The following is a 10,563-nucleotide window of genomic DNA, read 5'->3' as shown; positions in this document are numbered from 1 at the left end:
TGTGGCAAAACCGGCTGGAGAAGGTGAGTAAACACGAGTAAGCACAGCTTTGTGCTCCATGACCTCCTTGTGCAGCCCTAGGGCTAGGGGTAGCCAACGTGACTACTGCAATAGGTATGCCTGCATGAGCAACGCTCAGTGTCACACGGACAAACCCACCACCTCTCGGCATCCTCATTGCCCTCACCTGCCTCCCACGGCCCTGACGGCCTCAAGACATCCACTCAATGTGACCAGATTGTCTTCCCCAGCTCTGAAAGCCAGCAGCTCTGCTCCAGCACCAAAGCTTCTCTCCCTGCCTGCAGCAAAGCACCGGGCACTACTGGAAAGGGTGATTTGTGGTTAGGCGCAAGGCCTTGCAGGTTTGCTCTCTTTATACCCTTCTGTTTACCTCGCTATCTGACACTGCCAGGCCTTGGCATGAACAGTGCTAATTTCCCACTCCTACCCATTCCCAGGCTTGCAGAGCCATGGGCCAGACACAGCCTGAGTCCAGACGGGAGCAGAGAAGCTCACACTGCCCTGTAAGACGTGTTGTGCCACACAGTGCCATCAGAAGCACACAGACCCTTTTGTTCCCAGTTTCGTTCTCCAGTTGTGGCAGCAGCTCCTACCCCCTTTCTCTAGATGTGACTGCCATCCCAGGTGGGAAAGGACCTGTGCACTCCCTTCTCCCATCCTCTTCTGAGGGAAAACCGAGGGATGTCCTCAGGGAGCCTGACAAACCACCCCCCAGGAAGCATCTTCCAGCCTGGGCACCAGTGCATGATGAAGGCAGATGTGTCAGTGGTCAGTCCTTGCCCCTGAACTGCTGGTGGGGCTGAGTGCCCATGTCTGGAGCAGGGGGAGGAGGAAGGAACCTTCTTACTGCCATGTTCAAAGGAGACTGAAACAGCACCCCAGAGACCAAGGCGCAGCCCTGGTGCCAGCATTCCGAAAGCTGAAGACCCCAACGTGGATTGCTTCTCTACTTTGGCACTGAAAGCAGCACCCTGGTTTGCAGAGGCACAGAGCAGCCGCAGCTCGCAGTGGCTGTGATGAAGGTCCCCCATAGCCCTGGAGATGTGCTAAAGTCTCTCTTAAACCACGCAGGCTCTTAGCCTGGACTTACCAGTCTGGTCTCCACCTCTGTAAAACCAGGATCACAAACCAAAAAGTCTCACGGTGGGGAGGGAGTGAAGTGGGAAGCATGACTGTTCATACAGAAGCAGGAGGTAGCTGCCTTATTCCTGGTTCCTCCCAATGCTAACAGCCTTAAGTTGCCTCACTGCCTCATGTTATTACTGAGCTCCTTGTAAACAGCGGTAACAAGAAACTGCCACTTTGTGCAGGCTTTGGTTTTGCTCCTGGGTTTAGCACCCATTGAAACCAAAGCTCTGGGGCGTTGATGCTTCTGCAGCCGCTGCGATGGATGCGTGCACCTCCTGGCGAGCTCTGCAGCCCTCCAAGGACTGCGGCGTCCCTCCAGTGTCCACTTGGCATTGTCAGATGACTCCAGGAAAAAGCCGGGGTGTTTTCCCTGGAGGGAGGAGAGCGTGTGCTGCACCCCCGGTACGCACTGAGGAAGGACTGGTGCTGCTGGGTAGGCAGGAGCAGCGGTCTGGAAAGGCATGAGTGAGGGCAGAAAGCCCATGTGGTTTTCTCCAGCTGTTTTCTATGTCTTGGCTTGGTTCATTCCATCCCTTTTCAGATACCCTGTTGAGAAGTTAGACGGCAGAGCTACCCCAAGGGGCTCGGTGTCCATCACACCATTGCCTGAAGGGAAGGCTAAACCACCTGCTCACACCTTTTCACTGCTCCACTCTGTCTTCATCCCCAGCACCGAATTCATCCTGTGTGGAGCTATTTACACATTAGACCTGCTGGATGCTCCTTGGAGCTATGGCTGCCTGGGACACAGCACCTCCTTTTGGACGCATGGCCCATGCCATTTGCTCCAAGATGCGTACAATGATTTCATGTTTAGTTCAAGTTTGCTGTTGAAAAAAGCGGGCCTGGAGCTCATTTTGTGTGGAATCAGCCCCCCTACTTGCCATCATTAGCAGGAACACCTCTCTTCTGGGGTCTGGTGAGCAGCAGGGTTTCAGCCCATCTAACGCATACACACTGTCAATCCTGAAGAGTTCCCGTTCAACCAGAGTGTTGCACAGAGCAACATCAAACCCAGCCTCTATCGTAACTACGGCTTTTGGTCAGCTGCTAACCTCTTCTTAAGCAACTCACTTTGCAGTCAAACATCATTAAAGTTACCTAAGTTTCCTTCAGGACAAACTGCCCTTTGTGTTCTCCTCAGTTTGGGGAAAAGGAGTCTCTTTGAAAATCCAGATCCACATATGACTGCCTATGATTGTCCTCACTTCTCTCACTTTGGTTGCAACGAGCCAAATAACTGCTGGCAGCTCAGCAATAAAGTCTTCTTTACCCATCACCATGAATCCAAAAGGGAGATGCCGTGTGCTGGACGGACGCATCCTCTGCTGGGAAATCATCATCCAACACACTTAGGAACTCCGATGGGACTCGGCTGTGCCTGCAGGCAATCTCCACAGATGCACCCTGGAATTAAATGCTCCATGTAAATACAGTTTTCTTTTTACACGTTGGGAATGAGCGTGCAGAGGAACATCGGTCCCAAGCCTCGCTTGATGGGGCAGGCTGGCAGTTACACACACAGGCTGCACACTGTGCTCCCTCTTGGGCTTTGCTAATTAGCACGTTGATCTACATCCAGCCTGCTCCCAATTACCCCTCATTTGGAAGCAGGTAATGATGCCATTAGCACAAGGCACTGTCCTTATGTCTCTCACTGCTATCTCCCTTCTCAGCACACCGTAGCCAGTAGCTGTAATGTGTCCACTGAAGACAGCATCTGGCCACACTGAGGAGACACCAGTTTTACCCAGTTCATTCTTAAAAGTGATTTTTTTCCACTTTTCCCTCTTATTGACCAAGTTTCTTATTCTGGAGTTTAAACAATTGATTATTATCCTCTTTTCACATACCCGCTTAGTTTGAATTGTTGAACCCTTTGCCTGTTTGAAGATTCTCTGTGCAGGGTTCATTGAAAACATCCTGCCCTTCCCAGGGTTTGATGCTGGGCGCCAGGCTTTGGACACATGGACCACCCCATAGCAGCGCTCCATCCCCACAGACCAGGGCTGAATGCCCCACACTATGCAGCCTCTCAACAGATACCAGCCACTGCTTTGACCTCCAGCAGCTTCCTTCCTCTCCTGCAGCTCACAGGAACAGGACCTTTGAGATGAACACTTGGATTTTCTCCTACTTTTCCAAGGTTCCTGAAGTCTTGAATAATCTCTTGCTATTCCCACACCATCTTGCTGGCTTTGTGACCCTTCCTAAATGGTCTCTTCTTAACTCCTCTTCACTCTTCTTAACAGAAGCTGCCCATTATAATTGCTTGTCTTGTTAAGGCAACTGGGGACATGTGTGGGCCATTCTTGCACACTTTTCCTGCAAAAAGCCAAAGACCTGCACTCAGAGAGGTTCCCTCTGCTGCCTCCATCCCTCCCAGTACATCATGGAAGAGTGTCCATTCAGATGGTGAAATCTCTGCCAAGAGAAGTCAGGTGCAGCTAAGGACAGCGGCATGGACCAGGACACGTTTCCTTTCAAGCTTACTTTCTGTGCTTCCATGAGCTGCTTTAGGATGACTTTGTAACTCTCTCTGGCCACAGCAAGTTAATAGGCCAAGTGGTGCTGCTCCATCCAGGGCAAGGGAAAAACCCACCACCTCCTTTTTAACACTTGGCCCTGGGTCTTGCCAGGTTTGAAGCAATCCACCAGAAAGATGACCTTGCAAAGCTTGGATGGTTGATGTAGACACCACCATTGCAAGGTGGAGAAGCCAAGATCTTAGGAGTGACTCAGATAGGAGAAAGTGGGGACAACCAAAGGAATCCAAGGAAAGACTTTAAGAATATGGTGGAAGAAAATCACCTTTGAGTGGCATAAGACTCACATCTCCTTCTAAGCAAAAGCTATGGCATCTAGGACAGGAAAGTCAGCTTCAGCATCGTTTCCACTGTGCTTAGAACTGAAGCTCACTCCCACCACTGAAAACTGGTTTGCCAGCAACACCCTGCTCATCCTACCTGTCTCTCATGCAAAGTAAGGCTTACCCAAGGTTCACCTGACAGGGGCTCGGGTCAGAAAGTCACAGAAACCTTAGGCCTGAGATATGACCTCCTTCCAGCCACCATTTGCCTGGTACCCTGTGAGAAAGGAGCTGGTGCTGCCTGCTCTGCTCCAGCTCCCCCTGATCCTTCCTGCTCCACTCATTAGGCACATCCACAGGGCGTTAAAACCTCTCCATGGAGACTTTCTGCACCCCAGCACTGGCAATCCCGGATGGGGATCAGTCCCCTCCTGGGGACGGGACAGGGGCTGGATCTGCCACAATGGATGGAGCGACTTCCCATCAGTGTGTCGGATGTGGGACGGAGGCTGCATCCCTTTGTAAGCTGGTTTCCCACACGCTTTCTAGTTACTGTTGTTTGGGATGGCATCAAGGGGAAAACACAAGGTCATGATTTAGGTGCTGTGTCAAGGGAAAGGGGGCCAGGGGAGGGTTTCTGAGGAAGCTGCAGACTGATCCTGCACCATGGGATGTAGCCAGTGTGGCAGGGAATCGAGGGAGGCTGTGACCAAGCTTTCTGGTGGAGGAGGCACCAAGCAGCTATCTGGCTGCGGCAAACAAGGATGTTCATACAGATGTGGTGCCAAGGCTGAGACAAGAGATTTGACTCATGTTTGATGAGATCCTCTCCAAGCAGTTAGGACCATTCCCCTTTTTAGGGTGGTATCCTAAGTAAATGAGGCTTATTCAGTGCATGCGTTTGTCTGTCCAGTGTCCCCTCTTCCCCAACAAGTTTTAAACCACCTGGCAACTTGCAACCAATTTAACGGTGAACCAGGAGTCCCAAAGTTCCACACATTCCAGTGGCTGAAAGGCCACAGAAACCCTGGTGGATCGTTCCCTCTCCCACTCCTGCAGGGGCAGGAGCATGTGCACGGCCTTTATTAGACATCAGCAAATCACAGTCACAAAATCAACTCGACTGGAAAAGCCCTTTAAACTCATCCAGTCCAACCGTTCCCCAGCACTGACAAGGCCGCCACTAACCCATGTCACTGGGGGCCTCGTCTACATGGTGTGTGAACACTTGCAGGGATGATGACTCCAGCACTGCCCTGGGCAGCCTGTTCCAATGCCTGAGCACCCTTTGGGGAAGGGATTGCTCCTGATATCCAGTGTGAACCTGCCCTGGTGAAATCCCTCTCATAGGGATGGGATCAGGCAGAATCACACCTTATGGCAAGCCAGAGGGTCTGCTGATGGGAAGACAGGGCATCCTCAACTGAGCTGCCCACAGAATGACATTTTCTCTACCATAACGTTGAAAATGGGGAAAAAGAAGAAAGTGTTTTTCTGCTTGTTTTCTCTATGCGCATTTTCCATTGCTAACTTGGTTTTGGTCGGTGCCCATTTTCTGGTGAGCAAATGACCAATGTCCTCCAAGGGTTGATGGTGCTTCAGTGAAAGACCACACATGAATGTTACACTTCAGAAGACAGAGCTGCTGAGGGACCAGCTGGGGTTTGCCCAAGCCCAAGTGCATCCTGATGCAGGATACCAAGGGGTTAAGCTAATCTTAGCTATGGGACCAGCCATGCCAGATGCAGTCACTAAGCCTTGCTCTCTCTTCCCTTTCATACTGAGTCTCAGTGTAGGATCTTTATTCAAGGTCTGGCATGACCTGGAACACATAGGAAGCATCCAGCCCCTTTGATGCTAGCCTGGACCACCAACCCTTCTGAGGTTCACCTAGCATCACCAGCAGTGCTTACCCCTGGTAACAACTAGTGGTCCCCTGGCAGGCATCTCAGCCTCTTAGGGTTTGGTAGGGAAACAATAGCCTGCAATGGGGCCACATTTCAGCTGTGCCCATCTGCTAAATAACAGCTGGTAAATGATGGTTTCCTTCCATTGTAGCAGTGCGTGACTACTCGTGAAGTCACAGAATGATCTCACCACTGTGTTCTTTCTTCAACCTGGCATGGGGAAGGTGTTTTTCTTTCTAACAATAGAGAATAGAAACAAAACCAAGGCCCTTTCTATTAATGCAGAGCTAATGCACATGCAGTGCGCAACAGAAGCCCGTTTCTGGCTCTAGCTGCCACATCTGAAGCATTTTTCCTTATGATAGCTGGAAAGACAAAGGCACACCTTTATAAGGTGGCTCCTTGTCACAGCAGGGACCTGGGACTTGTGTCCCTGGCTGCTAAGCGCTCTGTTGCCAGGAAAAGACTGCACATCCCTGTTTCCAGATCCTCGGAGTCAAACAACCCTTGCCCATGGATGTCCATAGAGACAAAGACTTCAGCCTGAGCCTGACAATGGTGTGGAGTATAGTGTGTTGGTGGGACACATTCATCACTCACTGTTCGTTACCGCGGCTTGTGGGAGCATGTTGAATGAGGAGGTTCCTGCATCCATGCTGAACAGGCCATCCTGGAGCAGAGACCATAGGAAAAATCCTTATGCAAAAGAGAGAATGAGGAGAGAAGACAGGGGTGCTGTGTGGAGCCCTAAAGATAGGCCACCGATGCTGAAAAGCTGAATCCATCTGCTAAATCAGTGCAAAGCCCTGACTTTCACTGGGACAACACCATTGACTTGAGACAAAGGCTTATGAAACACAGGGTCAGGAAAAGGAAGTTTTTCCACCATCCATGTTTTGGTATCTGTATCATCAAGAATAATTCAGCAAACTTGAGCTCAAAGAAGGAACTGGGGCAGGTGGGAGGATAAAGAGACCTGAAGGAGCTCAAACAGGCCCCTGGCTGCAGATACGTCTAAGCAATGTGCCAGGTCAGGAGAAGACCAGTATGCCCAAAGAGCAGCAAGTGCAGATATGGTGACTAGCATGGAGAGAAAGGCAGCTGAAGGGAAGGTTGCAGTGGAAATCCTGCGTGCCCAGGGTAATACTCATTCAGGACATCAACACAAGATGTTGGGCAATGAGCTTACCTGGTGGGGAGGACAAGCACATCCCACAGAAAGAATAGGTCCTTTGCGACTTGAGTAACAGTGGCTTTTAGGGTGCATGCTTTACTAAAGGTCACAACGTTGCTGTACGCCAGGAGTTCCTCAGCTGAAGGTAATGGAGGGAGTGGAGCAGGGACAGGAGGAGTGATGACTGAGAGGCAAGGCAAACACAAGCCTGGCAAGGCAACAACTGCTTCTTACTCAGTGTAAAAGCTGCACAAACAAAGCAGAGCCATTGTTTCAAACGTGGCTTTGCAGCAGCTTGCTGTGGATGCGCAACATCGATGGTACAACTGCTTGAGAGCATAGAATCATAGAAGAATTTGGGATGGAAAGGACCTTAAAGCTCATCCAGTTCCAACCCCTGGCACGGGCAGGGACACCTTCTATTAGACCAAGTTGCTCCAAGCCCCATAAATGACCTTATGGATGCAAAAGCTCAACTGCATCATGGCAAAGGCACCTCAGTTGAGCCTCTCTTATTTCTGTGTGCACTGCACCTTCCCCATACCACCAGGGATGTGAAGTTCCACCACCCCTGCTAGCAGCCCGCCCAGCTCTCTGGAGAGCTTGCTTTTGGGACAGCAGCAGTAACTGCAGCAACTCCCCTCCCCTTGCACACTGCACACACGTTTCTCCATGCTGTTGATGGAAGACAAACCCTGCTAATGCCCTGCTGTGCACATGGCATTGCATAGGGGCATCTACATACAACTGGTGCCAGTAAACAAGCATAAGCTCAGGCTCCTCCTTGCCACAGGAACATGCTGGCCCTGGGAGGTGCTTCTCCTGCCTTTGCCCTCTTTCCTGGGGGGAATCCAGTAGCCACAATCCCATGCTTGAAGTGGGGAACACAGGAGCGGGAATGCACCCATCAGGGCTTTGCCAGCCACTGTTAATGTATAGCAATAAACCAGAGCAGACACACACTTTGAACCTCCACATGAATAGGGCTAAGGTACCCACAGCCCTTTATCAAGAGATGGAGAAGCAAACGAGATGCTCCTGGGCATGCTCCACAGCAGTGTTCTTCCTTGCGGTCTATAGGTGTGGAGACCTCAGAGTGAGGGATGGAAATACTCAGCACTGGGATCAGGTTGGAGTACCTCAAATGGCAGCATTCAACCAAGGAATGCTTTTGCCTCCTAAGGCCATACTTCTCCCCTCCACATACACACCAAACAGATGGTTCCTTCCCTAACATCACTATGAGGTGTTTCTAGGCAGGATGCTTGGAAGGCTGTGCCTGGGATCAGGGATGAGCCAAGGCCAGGTGCCCAGGCTTTGGGGTGGGCTTTCCCTACAAACCATTGCAAAGGGTCATCTCGGAACAGGTTTCCACAGTGCAAGGCAGGCAGATGGGGCTGCAAGCTGGGAAAGGCCAACGTGAAGATTCAGACATTCCGGGACTGTTTGGAAACGTGTTTCAACGGGCCCGGTTGTATGGGGTTTTCTGCAAGGCCTTTCATGATTCTATCTCTCAGTGGAAGGCTCACGGCTGCTTTAAAGAAAGAAAAACAAACAAAAAGATGCAATTTAACTCCAAATACCTGAAGAGAGGAGCCACGGAACCCACCTTTGGAAAACACGCTGCGGTGTCGATGTGGAGATTGAAACCACTGCTGCCAAGCACTCGGGGCTGGTTTAGGGGGCTGGGTTATAGAAATGCAAGGGATGTTTTAAAAGGAGCTTCCAGCAAGTCCCTTTCAGCAGCAGAAGCAAAGGGCTGGGTTCAGGCAGTGCTTCTCTCGCCTCCATAACAACACCCGGTGTGTTTGAAGCAGGGGGTATTGTTAAGGGAAGTGTCAGGTCCCTCACTTCCCATGGCCAGCTCTGCACCCAAGCTCCTCCATTCCCATCATCTGCCAGCTTGGTGGAGATTTATTCAGTGTCATCGTGCTCACAAGTGGGATCCAGTGTGGCATCGACACCAACCACGTGGCTGTTGTAGCTGAGGAGCACTGGGGCTGCCCTCCCCAGGGTTAATAAAACAGTATCTGCAAAGGAAGGCTCTGGAGAGCAACCACATCACTGTCTGGCACAAAGGACAACGTTTGCTCATATTACCTATGTTTGTTATAAAGTCACGTCTATTATGGATGCCAGGATGCCCAGGAATTATGGAAAAATGTTTTTCCACAATGGCATTTTCCTTTCCTATCTGTTTTTGAAGCCCTAAGGCTGACATTTACTGTCAGGGACAACCCCCAAACAAAACAATCCTGTGCCTTTCACCAGCAGATGTGTCCCTGCTGATGTAAAGGGTGACATGTCCATCTGCTGCGCTTCAGATTGTGAGCTTCAGCCCCCTGCCAAACTACCATCCAGATGAAGGGTTTGTTAGCCCTCCCATCTTACCAGTTCATCAGCATCCGTGTCCCAGCACAGGCAAGGATGACCTGTCACATTCCCTTCCTCACAGAAGCAACAATGCCGTTTGGTGAAATCATTTGTTTGCCAACACACCGGCGATGTGTTGGCACATGTGTTGGTGTCACCCATCTTCAGAGATGTGTAAATGGCAGCCAGCCTTGTGGGGCTGTCACTGATCAGTGTAATATCCAAGACAGATATACAGCTTGTGCATCAGTACTCACCTCGGGTCCTGCTTTTGCCACAGTCAAGAAGGGGCTACAGACAGGGAGCTTGAACGGGACCCTGAAGGTACCTTAATACTTTGGCAGGCTGATAGCAAGTTCTGAGCTGCTACCACAAAGTCCCATGCGAGGACAAAGAGAAGGGTCCCAGGTGCTCCCTGGGTCACCAGCTGTTGGACTGACACCAAATGATCTGCACCCTCACCTTGTCACAAAAGACCAATTGGAAGCAGGACTTGGGCTCTGCTATGCATTACTTTCCATCCTAAAAGGACCTTGGCTGCTGTTAAACCTCCTTGTCAAAAGTCTCCACTTTGCTGACTGGTGGGAGGAGACCACAGCAAGCTGTAGTACCAAAACACGTGCTCTCAGCCCTCCTCTGGTAAGTCACCATAGAACCATGGCTATTGGAAAGGGATGAGACACTTGGACACGGCACACCAGCTCCAGACTGACTAAGGGTGCAGAGGGCCACGGCACACCAGCTCCAGACTGACTAAGGGTGCAGAGGGCCACGGCCTTCTTCAGTGCAGCTTCAGGACTAACTTTCTTCCAGTCATGTTGCTTAAGTGGTTGGCAACTGCAACCCAACCTTAGTGCAGAGGAAAAGGTGAATACATTCAGGTTTAGCTGTCTGGATCACCTAAGGCAGCCCCATCTGAGTAGGAGACATGTCTCTGCTTTATGAACATGTACTTCCAAAGCATCAACATAATGCTCTCTTCTAGAGCTGTGCAATTCTGCACCAGTCCGAAATGTCAATCTGAGCACCTGCTTCAGGCACCTACGTAGCTCAAGCTTCATTTCCTCTGAACCAGCACTTCCATGGTTTTGTTTCTGAATATAAGGAAGGTATGAAGGTGGCACAGAAAAGGGTATCTTTAACTGAGTTAA

Source organism: Neopsephotus bourkii, unplaced genomic scaffold (genome assembly GCF_033783945.1).
Source record: "Neopsephotus bourkii isolate Nb327-2 ecotype Australia unplaced genomic scaffold, CSIRO-AGI_Nbou_v1 NB_1287, whole genome shotgun sequence".
Lineage (NCBI taxonomy): Eukaryota > Metazoa > Chordata > Aves > Psittaciformes > Psittacidae > Neopsephotus > Neopsephotus bourkii.
Note: the sequence above shows the minus strand (reverse complement) of the source record.